This window comes from Aythya ferina (assembly GCF_964211825.1).
Source record: "Aythya ferina genome assembly, chromosome: 19".
In the NCBI taxonomy this organism is placed as follows: Eukaryota; Metazoa; Chordata; class Aves; order Anseriformes; family Anatidae; genus Aythya; species Aythya ferina.
This window is the reverse complement of record NC_140309.1, coordinates 11,826,801-11,844,921: the sequence shown is the minus strand read 5'-3', so window position 1 is coordinate 11,844,921 and position 18,121 is coordinate 11,826,801. Positions and strand designations below refer to the sequence as shown.

At 46.5% G+C, this 18,121-nt stretch overlaps 1 protein-coding gene across 14 annotated transcripts in view; it reads left to right on the top strand.

Annotated features, from left to right (window-relative positions):
• MSI2 (musashi RNA binding protein 2) overlaps positions 1 to 18,121 on the top strand; it is a 228,748-nt gene that overhangs the window by 76,593 nt on the left and 134,034 nt on the right. The window lies entirely within an intron of this gene.

The following is an 18,121-nucleotide window of genomic DNA, read 5'->3' as shown; positions in this document are numbered from 1 at the left end:
GAGGCACAGAGCCCGAGGCCCCAGTGGGCACTGAACCTTTGGTGTTGCACGCAGCTCTGTTCCCGTCTTTTGGAGTGCATCAGCTGATGATTTAAATGCATGATTGCATGAGGACACAGCAGGCTGTCCCAAAGCAAAGCAGCTCCCATTCCTTGTAGTTAGTTTATATTTCTTTTATCTGGCTCTGAAATGCCTTGGCCATGCAGTATTTTGTTGAGGGCTGAGGAGGGGAGTTTATAAACTGTTCCTGTGCTGGATTGATGGTTGTTTTGCAAGCCATTCATTTTATTTTCAATAATAATCTTCGATTCCGGCAGGATGTTTACAGCCTGCTGAGCCTTTTATTAAAGGATTACATGAGCTTTTGGATGTTTCTTGTGTAGTTACTTCTAATTGCAGAACTCCTCTAACCTGTATTTTTGAAGTTAATAATAGTTTCAATATAAGTGCTTTGCATATTGTCTGGATGCTCTCTTAATATAGCCTTTTTAATTTCACCATCTGGTAGTTTCATGTTTGCAGTTTTACAGTCCTTGAGAATGCAGACAACTGGGCTGCGTTTTTCAGTAGACTTGTGGTTCTGGATGCTTCAGTTCCTGCTTTTGTGATTTGCCTTTCTTGAGACAGCTTAAAGAGGTCAGACTTTCAATCGGCAGTGCTTTTGGAAAATGACATACTTTTTCAAGTGTCATAAATTGAGGGCTAAAAAATAAAGGGACTGAAAATAATTGTGCAAGTTGTAACCAAAGCTGTAGCCCTACCTCTAGCAGGAGAGATGAGGTATGTCCTGCTGAGGCTGCGTGGTCCAGTTGCTGGAGCTCAGCGACCGTAGGAGCTGGGGCTCACAGAGCTTGCCCCTGTGCTACCACATGGCAGTTTTCCAGTTTCATCCCAGTTCCATGCTGCTGTATACTAGTTTGTGAAAAGGAGCTGAGATTGAAGGCAGTGGCATTTTGGAGGAGAGGCTTTTTGGCTGTGTTGCTGTGTTTCGACCTTGTGTGCAGGCATTCAAGTGCTCTCTGCTGTAGTTTGTCAGCTGAGACTGGTTTGAGGGATGTTTTAAGGTGATGGTCTGGTTGTGAGGAGGCACCTAGGGTTTAATACCCTTAGGAATCGTGGACTTGTGGTCCAGCAAAGTCAGAAGACTCATTAGCCCAGTGCAGTGGGTGGGATTCTGATTCAGGTACAGTGACCCAGGACTGGGCCTGCGGGACTGTGTAGGAGCTGTTTCCTTCTCCATGTCTGTTCCCCTTCCCGACCTTTCCTTGACTTGCTGGGTTAGGCTGCAGGCTGGTTGTGGCAGACTGATGACACATCTGCACACTGCTTAGCACACAAGCCTCACTCTCCCATCAAGCCATTACAATGCAAACAATGCATCAGGATCGATTGGCAAGGTTTGCGTTTGCTTAGCACTTTCTTAAAATAAAGACAATTGCATTACATAATTAACGTGTAGAGGAGCCGCCCACATTTGATAAGAACATCTCAGGTGACTTCCTCTTTGAAATGCTGAGCTTATGTATTGGTGTGGAAAAAATTGCTTAACTGCTGCTGTGCTTCTTGAAATCCTGTTTGTACTTGCTGCAGAGAAGAGCTTTGCAACCAGGGGAGGTCGTTTTGGTAACTTGAGGTAGCTCTTGAAATACTCTGCGTGGTTATCAGCTCTGGGGCCAAGCTGACTCACTAATTTAACTGGAGTTGGCAGGAAGGGCCCTAAAGTGTTGAATTTGAAACTGCTTCCTTTTGAAAAGTAAATGTCAGAACCTTTCTCTCCAGTAAAAAGAAAACTGCATTTAATAAACCCTCTTCCCTGACTTCACCAGTGAAAATGCCTGCCAGCTAGAACACCAAAATATGTGGTAATGATAACTCCTGAGACTTTTATTGTGAAGTTTCTGATACGATTGTTTTTTCTTTCTGTAAGGCCGAGATATGTGAGAATCCTCGCTTTCAATCAGCGAGGAAGGGAAGTCCCTTACTGCTGTAAGCTGTGGAGGAAGACTGGGAAAAATTACCTGAGTTAAAACCAAGAGGCTTAACAGAAGGAGTGCGGAACAGTGTAATTAAAAGCCTCGTGACTGCTGAACGCTTAGGGTTGGTAATGCTGAGCATGTGGGGCACACAGGCATTGTAGCCCCACTGCAGGAGGAGAGAAGGGGGCCGGGGCCTGGGGGAGCCGCGGGGATGTGCTGGGCCCTGGAGGAGGGCGGCCTGCCTGGGAGGGTGCTCGGCGCTGCGGCCATTTTGGGGGGCTCGGGGAGCAAGGTGCGGCTGAGGGCGTGAGGAGGCTGAGCCAGCAAAGCAGCACTTGGAACAAGTAACCCTTTCAAATCAGAGTGAAACAGTTGCTTCTGTGATCTCCTATTACTTCAGTCAGAGGTGTTTCAGACATTTTGGCAAACGTAATGCATTCGCTGGCTGCGTTAACTAATCCAGGGTCCTCAGCGTTGCTGGTGTGTGAAAAGCTGTCTGTTATGACCCAGTTTGAAAACGAGCGTAAATGAGAGGGTGCAGGATGGCTGGCGGTGGCAGTGCGGGGGCTGCCAACCTGCCTGTGTTATGGCTTTCTGAAAGCGTAACCGAACGGTGTGCTCTGAGGTCGGGACATGTCGGAGCGTTTAAGGCTTCTGGTATCATTAAAAAGTAATGTAACAGCCTCCAAAAGTCTCATCCAGAGGACTGTGACAAGCAGAAGGCCCCTCGGCACCAGTGAAGTGCCCTCTGTCAGGACGGGCACATTCTGCACCTTTTGAGCTGCAGGTGGGTGATGATGAGGGCCTGGTTCGGTTCGGTTCCAGGTAACGCTCCCTGCTTAGGGCTCCTGTGAAAGTAATGTAGTCCTTATTCTGCGACTTCCAATTATACTTCACATGGCGAACTGTGTAATTAGTTTGGAAGACTTATGCCTAGTCATTGGTTTATCCTAATCGGCTTTGGCTTTTCCCAACAACAAAGTGAGCTTATTTTCCTAAGCTGAAACAACTCTGCTCCCTTTGTTCCTGTCTTTTATTGTCTCATTCCTTTCATTCTGTTTTACTGCCAAAGTTTTGTTTCATTAGGCCTACAAGTCATTTCCAATCCAGTGGGCTGCTACAATGAGGCCTTTATACCTCAGCTGCCCTGGTTCCCATGTCCCTTTGGTCAGGAGCCAGGCTTTGCTGTCTGACACCGCTTTAACCCCCTCGCTGCCCGCGCTGCCGCCTGCCCCGGGGCGGCCACGTCGCATCGAGGCCTTGGCGTGGCGCGGGCTGGGCCCGCAGCGTGGCTCAGAGCCCACCTGAGCTCCAAGCACCGAGTGGCCGCTCGCTGGTGTGTGAGCGTGGTGGGGCTCCGGGAACACTTTCTGACCCCATTGCTGAAACAGAATTCTGTTTAAGTCTTCCTCCCAAAGCAGTGCGGTCAGTCTTGGTGGGAAGTCTTTGAAACCATGTGTTTCCAGCCCAGTGGGAACAGGGTTGTGTTATAGGTACGGTTCAGCTGTCTTGAACTATTTAGATCAGTCCAGATATGACTGTTCTGGTAGAAAAATCATGTTTTTCTGGCGTGGGAGGGAATCCATTTAATTTACACTTTTTTGAAATAGAATAGTGGTTTTTAAAGAAGATGTGTGAAATATTTTTGTGGATTATTTTACATACTGTTACTTTAAACTGCTAGAAAAGCAGTGTTAGTGTTGGTGGCTCCAGCTGTTTCACTTGCTCTCAGAGATTTGAAGTGGGTGCATTTGCTGTGTTTTCTTTAACAGCAATCCTAAAGTGACTTGTGGGGAAGAGGGCAGTGGCATTTGCTTTTTATTTTAAAATTTCAAATGAAATTGGAACGGAGATGTATGCATTAATCTTGTTTTCTGTTCTGACTTGCCACGAGGTCCCTCAGACAAATTGTAGGCATGCTTCAACTTTGCTTGGAATATGTTGTTTCCTCACAAATGGATTTAAGATTTGGAGAATTTGAAACAAGACAGGATTTCTGAATTATCTCTCTGGATCTGAAATGTTTTATACAGTTGCTTGTTATTTCCTGTGAGACGCAGAACAGACCAGGGGAATAATAATTTCTAGCTTCTGATGTTGTGTTTTTCTGCAAAACTGCCGTGCTTTTGAAAGATTGTAATTTTTTTAATCTCTACCTTCTGTAGCCATGGCTTGCGTTCTGGTTGCAGTTAACCAGGAGCAGTAGCCAAGAGGAGAGCCGTTCCTAGCCCTGTCCCTGCCCCAGGCCTTCCTTAGCAGAGCCGTGGTGCTGGGTGCAAGAAAAGTAAAGCTGAAAACAGCGAGGCTGCAAATAGTAAAACGTGAGGATGAGAATGTTCTCCTTCTGTTGTACAGCATTGTACATTATAACAAAGAGAGCAACACAAGTAAAAGACTGGTTTAACCTTTGAAAAAATAATCTGCTTTGAGTAATAGACAAAGTCCCTCTCCTTTCTGTATTTAACTGTGCCGGGAGGGGGAGAGGGAAGGAGGTGTGATCCACACAGAGGATTTTAGCCTAATCAGGTGGTTTACATAACTTGCTTCCTACATGCTTTTCTCTCAGACAGCTGTGAAAATATAAATCAAGAAAACATGAGAGAAAACTCCTCCTTGTTTGGCAAGGCTGTCTGGGTGTGAACGAGTTAATGCGCTGTTGGAGTATTAAGCACTCCGGTGGTTTACTTTTCCCTGAGACCTTGAGTATGGCCTCTGAAGATGTTATTACAATGGAGTTGTTAGCATGAGAAAAGGTGGTTTGCTCGCCATGGGTTCATTTCAGGGGGGTTTGGAAGTCTGTGGAGCTGGAGCTAAGGCCAGAGTCAGGAGGTGCAAGGAATTTTGCTTGTCTGAAAGTGAAAGCTTAGTTAATTCAGACTCGACGTACAGTTTGAATTGTATTGTTACATCCATTGGACACTGATGTGTAGATTTAATGTTCAGTGGGATCCAGGGATGGGCATTCTAAAAGTATTTGCTTTGCAGGAAAGTAATGTTTTGATTTGACAAGGTGTTAGCCTCTCACATTTTCATTACTGTATTTCCAGATTCAATATTTGTGAATGGGTGATGTTTTCTGAAATGTAAGGACAGATCTGGACTGTTATTTACATTCTCAGCTGTAATAGCCTGAGTTTTGGAACATTTTAATAAGCTGTAAACCAGAATGCGTTGGCTTTATTTTCAGCTGCCGCTAATGGCACTGTTCTCTTCGGAGCGAACCTGAGCTCTGGGCCCGGTGATGAATAGCTCTGAGGTCCTTCCATTCTTCTTTCTATCAAAGTTAACCTAGGTGTACTTTGGGAGAAGTTGCTTAATTTAATTCATTGCAACTCCCTAAAACAGAACGAGCAGCAGACAAACACGTCATTGTTTGCAGCCCTTGATAAGTTTGGAACAATGCAGAACACAATCTGTGCAGGCTGTTCTGTTACGGCACTGCAGAGCAGCACTCAGCCTTGCTCGGGCTGCTGCCTCTGCCCTTCGCAGAGGCTTTAAAGTCCCAGTGTTCGTGGATTTCCTAATTTGAGTGTTACGTCCACAATGCTATAAAGGATAATGAATATTCCTTTAAATTTTTTGCTTTGGCATGTCACAAAGGGATCTGGGATATAGTGGTCCCTCGTGGCCTAAGCACTTTTTATTATTTCTGCTCCCCTCCTACGCATGCTCTTTTTTTTTTTTTTTTAATGAATCAAGAAACTTGATCGTTACTTAAAAAGAAGTCAGTGTTTTCATTCTGTCAATGAGAAGTTGTACACAGGAAGTCAGTTTTTAGGTGGTCTCTAATAAGACATGCTTTGTGGAAGTGGTTTTGTTATAAATTAGATGTTGGTTTCTACCTGGATTTTATGAAAAGAGGAAATGTTAAGGCAAGATTTGTGGGCACAGCAGCTGTATCAGAACACAGCAGAAGTTTAAAGCACAATTTTATTTCCTTTTTACTCCGGTTAAATGAAACGGCAAGGAAGCTTTTGTGCCGCAGCACTGTAACCCGTGTGAGATTAGGTAATTGTGGTGGAGAGTCAGGGCCCCGAACATCTGTCTTCTGTTTCCCACTGTGCCACCCACTTGCTGTCTGACTTTGGGCAAGCTGTGTTATCTTGCCTTACATTTCCTTGCCTTTCTTACTTAGTAAGCTCTGAAGGGCATGGGAAATGTAAATATGCCAACACTCATGTCACTCGCAGCCTTCAGCCGTGTGGACTCGGTGCGGACTGGGAGAAACGCCCTGGTAGCAGTAGGAAGGGGCTGAGGCCGAGCTCTGTGCCGGCGGTACCGGAGCTGGCGCAGTGTCCGTGCCTGACAGCTGCTGCAGGTACGTGGGGCGGCTCTGCTGGAGCAGCAGTGCAAGCAGCCTGGCTCCCCCGAGCTGTAAGGCAAGGCCTGCATCCTCTGCTGAAAACATGGTTTTAAAGACAAGAAGACAATCCTGTTATGTCTTTTTTTTTTTTTTTTCCATAAAGGCATGGCTGGTGCATTATGTTGTTCCTTGCATACTTCAGTAATAGTAGGGGAGCAGTTTTGATCCTGAGCTTGCAGGGCATGGTTCCACTGGTGACCCAGAAGCATACCGAGAGTCCAAATGAAATCCGTGATTAATCAGGGATGGAGCCTGGCGGAAGGAAGTTGTAAGAAAATACTCGTTAACTCCTCCAGCGTGCACGTGAATGCTTGTTTGCAGTGAGTAGATACCAATTTTGCAACTGACTCAAACCCATAAAGTTATCGTGTATCTGTCCTGAGACCCCACGAAAGTTGATTTTTCATCCTTTCCTCTTTTGTCTTACAAAAGCCTGATACAATATGCCTAACAAGTTTAACTAATCATGTTTGATAACCTATTCAAATTATCCCTGCAGTGGTCTTGGATTCATCCGCAGTGTGGATGAGTGGGGCTGTAGATGCAGGCCTCCTTTGGAAGGAAATGTTTGTTTTCATTGTGCTCGGGTAGCATCTCGAAGCCCTGCTCACGGAGCAGGGCCCATGGGGTTGGCCACTATGCAAAAAGACAACAGCAAGATGAACTCTGCCCCAGCCAGCTGCATCTAAAGTGAGAGAGAGTGGTGTTAAACTGCTGCAGTAGGAGTGATGTAAGATATTTGGTAGGTGTTTCTAACATATGCTGTGAAATTGCATCAGGTTCTGGTGTGGTACTTGGCTTGAAGTGCAGTCTCTCGGACTCTCCGAGAAGGTGTTTCTGAAGGTAGACACTGCTCCTAGCGTCGGTGCAACTGATGGCCTGGCTCCAGAACATGACTTCTGGGGGTGCCAAAGCTTTGCCTTGGGAAAACTTGTGTTTTAACATCAGTTCACTGAAGGAAATGTAGCAGCAGTTTTTTGAAAATATGGTGTAACTGAAGCTTGCACTACACTGCCCACAAACATGGGGTAGGTTCATGAGCCGAAGTGCGTTAGTTAAAACATGGATCAGACAGCAAGTGTTTGAGCGTTGTCATACTGCACAACAAATCGATACTGAGTGATGCGATGCGAAATGGGAGATTTTTTTTTAAATGCAGCTTTAAGGCTGCGTGCCTCAGAAAAAGGCTTTCAAAAGTACCTATGAGGAACTTCTTACAGGTTGTTCCAACTGTGGAAGGAGCTCATGTTGCTGATGGAGGTAACGATGTGTTTTTCACCTGGAAATGAGGGGCTGTAATCCCTCTCCTGGGGGCGTTCAGCAGGCTGGGTGCAGGCAGGGCCCCGGGGTGCCAGCCCTGCGGTGGTCCCGGCCCCATTGTGCACCCTGTGCTAAGTGCTAGGACTTGTTATTTTTCTGATGGAAAATGGGGTTTAAGTGGGGGATTTTGTGCTGAGCCTTCTGGTCCTTGTTTTGTTTGTATTCTTGTTCTTTTTTAAATGTATTTCAATGATTTCCCATCACAGTGGTAAACAAATAAATAAATAACCAAGATTTTTCAGTCTGTCCTAGAAGTGAAATAACAGAGTTGTGTTCACACGTGCAGTACTGAGGTATTACTGGTTTAATTAAACTCATGCTAATTCTGGAGAGGTAGAAGACGAAATTCATTTGATGTCCATTTTACATGTGTTTGACTCTAAGGGAATTTGGTATTTGTTTTTCTAGGGAAAAATGTGGCTGGCCATATTTTGGTAGCAGTGGAGTAGTAACCAAGTATCGGTGGGTTGATTAACTCGAGTCCTATCAATGATCATACAGTACGGTGTAACAATATGTGCCAGTCCTGTGAGAGATGTGTGTATTTATACTGCGTGATGCAGTACGTGTATTTATAAATACAGCTTTGGAATTGGGGACAAGGGCAAAGTAGCTCAAATGAAGAGCCAATTAAGATAATCTAAGCAGAATGAGGATTAGCTCCCTCTTAATCTGAAGAATACCTAAAATGCATGTGGCCAGTTTAGATCAAACAAATGTTTGTCTCCGTCAGGGACATTCACAAGAGCTTTTGGGTGAATTGGAATTCAGAATGGTGTTTTTAGTTTATTGTCCAGGGCAAAATGTTTTTGAAATAGCGCTGTGGGCTCTGACGGGTGCTGCTGGCAGGATCTATCACAGGCTCTTTGCTCTCCTGTCCTCATGTGGAGGTTTGAAGAGAATTAGGATACACCATAATGAAATGATTGCTCATATAAAACGAGTTCGCATTTGCAGTTTTTGTTCTCACAGAAAGCTGAAAACACCAGCAAGCCTGTCGGAGTTCTGCGTCTTTTGTTTTTAACACGGTTGCAGTGCCCATCCTGACCTTTGCTGTTACTCCTGATACTGCAAAAGGGAGCTCTCAAACGAGCCGGTAACACGTTCGCGTGCCACCAGGTGGTAGTGGCAGTGAGATTACATAAATCCGAGCAAACACAAGCGTGTCTCAGATCTATTTGAATGCCAGCGTTACAAACTGTGGGCCCCCGACGTGGGTCAGCGTGTTGCAGTGGCTGTGGGGCGGGCAGGTGGGCAGCAGACCCCGCCGCGGTGATGCCCCGTGCCTGGGGACGCGGCTCTGCGAGCGGTGGCTTTCCGAGGGAAGGTCCCCGCGCTGACTCCGTTGCTCTGCCGAGCGCTTTAGCGAGTTCAGATTGGTGCCGTGTTAATTGCCAGGACGGGAGGGTGGGAGCAGATTTCACCAGGGGCAATGGAAGAGATCCAATGAATTTCCACTCTGTTTCCCTGCTTGGCAAACCAGCACTTACTGTCACTTTGCATAAATAGGTTTATTTCAGAGGGTCAGCCGTCACCACTCCCCCTCTTCCCCTCCCGGCCCACCCTCCCCTGAAGGATAGGAGGCCGACGAGCATTTAATTTCCCCAACAGCAGGTGCTTGTCATCCATCTGAAGATAGCTGCCAACATCTGGTGCAATTGCCTCAGCAAACGCAGTAACAAGGCGGCCTGCAGTTCAAACGCAGAGAGAGCATTGCCTCTTTAATGATAACAAGCTGTTGGCTTCCCCTCTGAGATGAATTCATCTCACAGATGTTTGTCTAGTTTTGGCAATCTTATCACTATAGCTTTGGTGATTATGCTCAACTGGAGACTATTACTATAAAAGAAGTTTGAACTTGTTCCATTTTTGCATTATTTATTTATTTATTCATTTATTTCTTTGCTTTCTGGATATAATTTGTATCAACAACTGTAATGTTGGTCCCATTACCCAAGTACCCTTACTTTTTTTTATTGCATCTGCTGAACAGTAGCTCGCTACTTGACATTCACCACTGGTGAATGTCTTTCAGCCACGCTGACATTTTTAACATTCCCCATCAACAGCTTTGTGGTTTGAACCCTCTATTTAACACTACATTTTCTGGGATTACTTGGCGCTCGTTCTGTCTGCTCTCTCTAATAACTGCAATATACTTCCTATTTCTACCGAGCACGAGTCGCCAAGAATATTCTGGATACTTGCTTTTGGACGGTAGTGCTCTGGTGACCTTGGCAGGGGTTTGTAATGAGAACATACGATCATCTTCATTCCTACATCTTGAACGTTTCCAGTCTCAGCGTGATTGTATGAACGGAGACCTGCAGGCGGAAGGCTTCGGCGCTTGTTTGCTATTGTTTGCTTTCCTAACGTGCCTTTTTTTGTTGTTTTGTTTTTAAGGAGACATTTTCCCCTGAGCGTGTGCAATTTAATTCTGGTAAATAGGGTCTATTTTTGGAAACGTGCTTATGAATAGGTGACTCATGCCTGAATGAAGATGTGTCACTGTTGGTGGGGACACCACATATATAATTTCTTACTCTATAAATAGATGTCTGTCCAAGTATTGGTGACATGGTGATGCTTCGCACCGACTCCTTAGCTGCAGAGTAGGTTCTGAGGAGTGTTTAGAGTGTCAGTCTCTCCTGCTAGAGCAATCATTTCTGCTGATGTTTAAGGAATCGACATCGATAGCTTTGTAAAATGCTGTAAGTACTTGAATTGGCACAGCAGAAATCAGGATTCAGGCACATTCTCAAACCACTATCGTGGGGTATATTTGTAGTGTTTCTCTCCATTTTACAGTTGGAGAAACTGAGTTGGGGAGTTCAGGTACTTGTCCAAGGCCATGGGTATCACCTGTAGGTCCCTGAAATTCAGAAACTCAGGTCTGCACATTTCATGCATACCCTCATCTGTTGCCTGGGGAGATTTTAAGCTAAACCTTTGGAGCTACAGATCACCATGATCTTCAGATACAGGAAACAGCAGTTCCTCCTTCCCGTCCTCACTAATCCTAAGCTGTTTGCGTGTTGTTGATGTTTGCTCAATGCCATCTACCCACCACCACGGCACATATGGTTTAATGTCTTTCTCTTTTTTTCTGCTCCTGCTGTAGTTACAGTATTATTAAAAATCCATTAAATTTTAATGTACATCATAAAGTATGTGCTCCTGTGAATGTGAGCACAGATAATTATTTCTGATGAATAAACCAAAAGGACAAGTATGTAAGAAGTTCATCCTGCAGCTTTCAATTTTCATTATATACATCTCCTGCAGGGGCAATCGTTGTGATGTTGCAGCTGGTTGTTTCTCTGGCCTGGCTCTCCCTAGAGATGGTTGATGACAACGCAAATTTCAACTAGCAGAAGTGCCAGTGTTTTGTGGACCTATTTGTAGATAGATGGTTTACCAGGGAAAGTAACCCTCTGGAAGGTAGAGGACATGAAGAGCGCTGCAATGCCGAGCAACCTTCTCAGAGTTTCTGTTCATTACATACCGGCTTTGTGGAATCTGGAAAGTAACCCAATTATTTCTCATTAAAATAACCCAGAGTCTGGGAACAAGCAAGGTATCATTGCTAAAACACCACCAGGAAACTAGGGAAGCTCTTTTTGGTTTCCAGAGCCTGAAGTAGGCAAGGGAATCATTAAAAATAATGCATTACGGTGTCCATAAAGTTTCATGCAGTATGTAATAGTCCATAGGGGCCTCACCTAGTTTTCCATATATGATACATATGTAATGGTTACAGCTTCTCATTAAGCTTCCCATAACACTGCATATACTTCTCTTTAACACCTCCTTCTGGCTTCACATTATTTGCCAAGCATTTCCTAATAAGCAGGAACTTAAATATTTGTTTTGCTTGCCTCTCATCCCCACCAGGCTACAGAAGTTGTTGCCCCCTCTTCTCTGTTGAACATCCTATTTGTGAATGTTCAGGACACAATCCAGTAGCCAAAAGGACGTTGCTAGGATTCTCCTGCTCTGGTTTTAAGAATCCCCTTGGTATTTCTTGTTTTGAGAGCATACCTGCACCTAGGGAATTAGCCTTGGTGTAGCCTCTAAGCTCTCGCAGGGACCTTGATCTTCACCAAGTGCCACTGCTGCCCCAAATCAGAAAGCACAACTAGCCCAGGGAGTCTGGAGATCACACCAAGTCCCTTGTACCATAGATTTGTTTGCATGTGGGTGTTTTGTGTTAAAACTGCTCAGGTCTCAGTGGATCCTCTGCGGTCACTTGCTTGCTTTTTGGCCTGGTGGACACCTCTCAGCACCTTGCTTTGCTGACGATGCAGGGTTCAGATAAGTTCGGACCAGAAGAGATGATGGTTTGGGATAACATGGTCTGCGGTGAGACCCTGAGTAAAGAGGACAGAGTGATGACTGTGCTGGGACCGAGGTTTGGGAGTTTGGCTTTGTGGACGTGGCACTGATTTGCTGTGTTACTGTGGTATCATTCAGATCCCCACCTGAAATCTGGGACTAATGGGGTGACTTTCCTACTGCTGCCTTAACTGCAGGCTTTTCTGAGAGGCAGTGAGCGTGTCTGTGTGCAGCACCTTGCCCTGACCTTGATCAAAGTCAGAGTGCTGCTGTGATACCAAATAATGACAAATAAATTCACCTTTGTACAGTTTAGTCTCGCAGGCTTTGTTCCTTCATCCCCGATCCTCCCTGTGAAGGATTTTGTTTACTTTTCCTGAAATGGAAGAGGCCCTGTTACAGGGTCCTCTTTCAAAAATAAACCTTTAAAAAGGAAAATAAAAGAAGGAACAAAAATCAGACCTCGTCTGATAAAACAGAGCAGATACTGATCTTGAGTTCAAGGCAACTTGAAACAGAGGTCTGTTTAAGTGCAACACAAACTCTTCCATTTCTGGATGGTTTGAGACCCCCCTCCTGTCCGTCCTGTACTTTCTGAAAACAAACAAACAAGAAAGAGAACTGCAGTAAAATTCTAGAAGTCACAAATACTGATGTGTTTTTCTTTTGCCGTTGCCTTCAGTTAGGTTTATGCTCAGAAGTTCACACAGTCAGTTAGGTGCTTTGGAAAACCTGTCTTTCATTTGACCTTCTGGCTGTTATTTTGACTTTAAGAAAGTAAGAATATCTTGTAAAGGCTGGGTTGGGTTACTTCCAAGCCCAGCAGCAGATTGTCCAGTTGGGGAAAGGGGAGGGAAGGAGAGGCAGTCTTGCCTGCTATCTCCGGGGGCCCTGGAGTTGTCGTCGCAGCCCCCCGCACGCTGTCCTCCCGCTGCCGGCGGCGCTTCGGGCGCGCAGCTCCGGCTGTCGGTCTGTCGTATTTATTTACTTACTGGTCTCTTGAAATTTCTTATTCCTGCGTGGAGCTTTGAAAGCCCGCCTGTCAAAATGGAAGTGAGCTATCAATAGTCAGCAACGTGGGAGTGAGCTGCTCTGGCTGTTTGTGAAATCTGGATTCATTTACTTGATGGACTCTTTAGGCTGCAATGACTCCAGAGGAGCCCATCGTGTCAAAAGAAAAGAGCTGTAGAGATTAAATACCCGGCAATCGCGAAAGCAAGTGAATCAACACAAACATCGCTCCGTCTTCGCGCTCTGCCTCCCTGGAATGTGACCTTGGCTTTGATGCTGCGGGCTCCCAGCATCAGTCAGAGCGGGCGCGCTGTCGGAGCCGCTGCCTGGCGCAGGGGAAGGGCGTCCCGCTGCTGCCCTGACCTTGTCTCCGTGCGGGACCCTGCCCGGCCCGGGGACAGGGAAGGGGGCTGGAGCGTCCCCTTCGGTGAGGAGCTCGCCTTGCTTCTCCTGCAGAGCAAGGATTGCGGTGGGTTCTTATTGCTGAAGCCCAAATCAGCAATCCGGATTGTACCGGGAGGAAGATGCCCTTTCCTTCCAATCACAGAACCACAGAGAGGCTCAGGTTGGAAGGGAGCGTAAAGATCATGTAGGTCCAACACCCTTCTGTGGGCAGGGATGCAAAGCTTTGGTGCTGTTCAGGGTCTGGCAGCACCCTGTGTAGCATCCTCTGCTCTCCCAGGGGTAACCAGGGGAGGCTGACGGTGCCTTCAAGGCTCCGTGGTGCCGGTGGCCAGGCTGAGCCAGAGAATAAGCTCAGTGATCCCATTGCTGGAAACAGAGCTCGAGAATAGACCCGTGAGTGGCCGTGGCATGACGAGCAAATCAGGTCATGTGTGGGAACACACAAATTGCAATCAGGGTGGGTTTCTTCAGGCCCTGACGCCGCAGTGTTGGGAGCTGCGCGGTGCAAGGCGTGAGGCTTCATGGCCTGCGTTAGTGCTCAAGCAGGCCTCGAGTCCCTTTCACTCAAATACCCTACTGACACCAGTGGGCTCATCTTCAAAAGCCCTTGCAGTTTGTGGTGATGGTTCTGAAGCAGTAAATGTTGACTGTTCCCTGCTCCAGAGTGGCTGCAGAGGCTGAAGGAGAGGCTCGGTAATGCCAGAGCCTGACCTGCTTTGTCAGTAATTAGGAGAGGGGATCCTGGGGAAATGTGGCCCTTTTGTTTTGTTGACTCCTAGGTCACACTTCTCATTTCTGCTTTTCCGTTTAAGTGGATAGGTTTATAGATTATTCCTTGACCTAAAAAATTGCTCCATAAAATGTACAGGAGGTGCAAAAACCTGAGACTGCATCTTTTGGGACCAGAGGCTTGCTTTCGACTTCTATTTACATGGTGTAAATCAAACCGTGGTAGAGTTGTGAAAATAGGACAGGCTGGCACTTGTGTCAGGGGCCATTTGGCCGTATCGCAGGGGTAAGGCAGGGTAAAAATGCTACCACGCAGTACGATTTTGCCGTGGCCATTGGTGATAAGGGAAGTGCTCTAAAAATAAAAGAATTGGAGATAATTGATGATTTCAGCCAGATTGTTTGTGGATGCTAACTGGCAAAACTCCGCGAGGTGAGAGGATCCGTGCTGATCTACACCCACCGCGTGTGCATGGACGTGCTCCAGACCTCAACGCCCGGAGCTGCGCTGATTTACACGAGCTGCGAGTTGGACGCTGGAAAAAGGTGTGCACTTCAAAGGAAAGGCCTGCCCGCGCTCCTTTGAGTCTCGTTCTCCTCTGTGCTGTTGTGGCCTCCGCACCCAGGGGTTGGTAACACAGATCTGTGCGTGGATGCGGCAGCAGCCCCGTGCAGTGCAGCCTGCGTGCACTTGTTTGCTTGCAGCACGGGAAGAAATCCGTTCGTTTGCTTGTAGTGCTGCTGAAATATTAATGCAGAACAAATCATCCGGGTTAAGCTGAACATCACACTGAAAAGAGAGAAATGGTGTGTGATGGTATCAGTGGTTTGTAAAGGGAAATGTTGGCCTCCCCTGTGATCGAATCTGTTTGGCAGAGTTCTGCGTGTTGCGTGGGCAGAAGGATCCTCAGCAGCCAGGGCGTGGAAGTGGCTGAAGTTTCAGTCTCCAACCCTTCCCCAGGTGCACAGGAGCTCAGGTGAAACGGGAGGAGGAGCTTCACCATTTTGCATCATCTGTGACTGATTTGGAGGGTATATGGAAAACATTAACTGCTCTTGGGACTCCTTCAAACGGACTGTTTGAAGTAGTTATTTTACCCAGATGGTAAATATAGGAGACATCCGTAGCAGCCTGCTAGTAATAATAATACTTATAGGGCACTTTACATTTTCAGACTGCTGTCCAAGTAGTTGCCGATGTGTCTTGTCTTTTGCAGCAATGTGTAGTTAAACTTGAAGGATATTGGCCCAAATTTGTGGCAGTTTATCAGCAGCGTCTGTGGGCGAATTCCTTTTCTGCTGTTTGGTACTATGGAAGTAAACTGATTTCTCCCGTGTCTTGACATTGATTCCAGTCTTTCATCATGGTAGTGGAAAAGATGATCTTTAAGCCGAATGGAGAAGAGAGATGTCTCTCTGCCTATTGCACTACAAAAAAGATGAGCACAGCTTTACAGAAAACGGATGCTCCTTTTTTTCCAGCCTATAGCATGTAAATGAACTCAGACATGAGAAGGAGCTTGCTTTTTCCGTGGCCCAGCCTTGCTGACTTCTATGCACATGCTGGCTCGGTGTGTACCTCGCGTGCTCCAGCCTGGCTGACAGCAGCTGCCGTGTGCGGTGTTTCCTGCTAGTTTGGGTAAAATTCCCCTTGTTCTGCCTGCTGGGCCTCTGGGTCTGTGGGATGTGCCGTGGAATTAAACCTGGGCTCTGTTGGCTAAACAAACCTTCGTCCATGTTTCCTTTGTAGCAGTGGGATGGGGCAGGGCAGGGGCAGGCATCGTGCTGGTGGCGTGAGGTTTGGGTGGGAGAGGTTGGCTGCACCCGCCTGTGCCTTGTTGGTGCAGGGAAGGAGAGGGGCCCGTCCTCTGCCATGCCATGCCCTGGTTGTCTGTCCCTTGTGCCCTGGTTGTCTGTCCCTTGGGAGTGCGGGGACAGCCACTGCGACTGCCGTGTGCCTCTCTTACATAACGTCTCCAAGGATTTATTTTTTTTTTCCTTTAAAGGTATTTCCAAAGAACATTGGTGCAGGGAGAGGGAATAGGCTTGCACACCTGCCCGCAATTAAGTAGTTTGCTTTTTATGTTCCTTAATCTTTTATGACAGTCGCAAGGACAGTATGTGTAATGAGAAATTGTCATTAAGCCAAGTGCATAATGCTCATGAATGAAACGCTCCACACCCTGCCGCACTTCCCATTCGTTAAGTGTCTTGTGCAGGTATGATCCTGGGGTGTCGAAACAGCAGCGCCGGGGGCTGGCACGAGGCAGGAAACGGAGCGTGGAGACACAGGGGCTAGGGGAGGGCTCTTGGTAGGGGTAAAGGAGAGGGAGAAAACATCCTTCATGGAAGGGACCACGGGAGAGAGCGCTAAGTTCTTAGAAAGAGGACCTTGCAAAGCATGCACAGCTGACGCGAAAAAGTAATTAAAAGGAAAACCCTAATGGGACATTAGGGGGAGATGCAGCTGGAACTTGAATAAGCAAATGTAAAGAGGGAATTAAGTTTGTAAGCTTTCCTCTAAGGAACTGATGGGGAAAATATGGCAACAACTTCTGCTGATGCAAATCAGCATCGAGCCCGTTGCCGAAGAGCCCTAGCTTGTGAGCCTGGCACGCTGTAAGCCTGCTAGTCCTAAACCTTGAAAACCACGGGGAAAGAGGATGTGGCATTTTGCAGAGGTGATGTGAAGGACATTTTATTCCAAAGCAAAAGATACTGCCTTTAAAAACGAAGTGAAAGTGTTGGTAGTGTGGTTTGCCTGGGGCAAGCTGGTAGTTTGTAATAAATAATACTAATTTAAGTATATAATGCTTTAAATTATCTAGATAATTTAATGTATGTGATTTTTAAACAGTAATTCATCAGCTCTGATCTTAGGGAAAAAATGAACAAAAAACAGAACGAGAGACAAAAAACTTCCAAGTAATATTAGCACTTCTCTTTTACTCTGGAGAGTAATCTACAGCAGAGACATTCATTTTTAGATATGAAGAATTTGCATGTGTGTTTCCAGATGTATTCTTAGACCTTGTACTGCTTAAAATTCAGCTACCCCAGTATGTAGATCCGAATTCTCTTTTCTGTAACATTTTGTCTCTGCCACTGTGGATATCTTTTTTCTTCTTTTCTTTTTTTTTCCCTTTTTCCTTTTTTTTTTTTTTTTTTTTTTTTTTCCAGCAGAGTGTGGAGGGGGGTGTTGATGATTAAGGCAGCCCGTAAGTCTCTTAGCTTCCTCTGAACTTTACTCCCTCTGCGAGGAATGACCTATTTAGATGAGGCCCTTTGATGCAGCGGGAAGGTCAGGTGAGGTCAGCGCCGTGGCCGTGCCAGAAATCCCACAGATGCAGGAAGCGAAGAACTTCTGGAGGATGCGGCTGAACAGGCAGTTATTTCAGCGTGTTCTTTCTCTGTGTGCGCATTTGTTCTCTCGCTAAATTCCTGAAACAGGGAGGGACGGATCCTCAGCACAGCCCAGCCGTAACGCCCCTGTGTTTCCAGGGCAGGTAGGGTCCCTGCCCGCAGCGGCTGGAGGAGGGGAAGCGCAGAGGGTGGAGAGCTGCAGTGAGAGCTGTGGCAGAGCTGGATCCCTTCTTTCTTTGAGCCCCTGCTTGGTGAATTGCTCAGCACTTGTGCAGACACCTACAAGTTGAAACCCTGCCTCCCGAACTTCTCCTTCATGGGCCTGTCTCTGTCCTTACAGCTTGTTGTCTGGAGGAGGGGGCTAGGCAGATGCGTTAAATCCTCCAGCCTTTTTTAATTTTTCTAATTGCCGTGTGGAAGAAAGGGGAGGAGGGAAGAATGCTCCTCTTGGCTTGGATGTCCCAAAGTAAAATCCCAGCTGAACAGCTTAAAATAGATGGTCAGCTGGTTGTTAGGGCTGGAGCCAGCCTGGAGAGCGAGGCATCTGTCCCCCAGGAACGCTGCCTGGTCATCAGGCCGGATAAATTAGGACTAGTTCTGGTCTGTTTGCGCAAGAAAC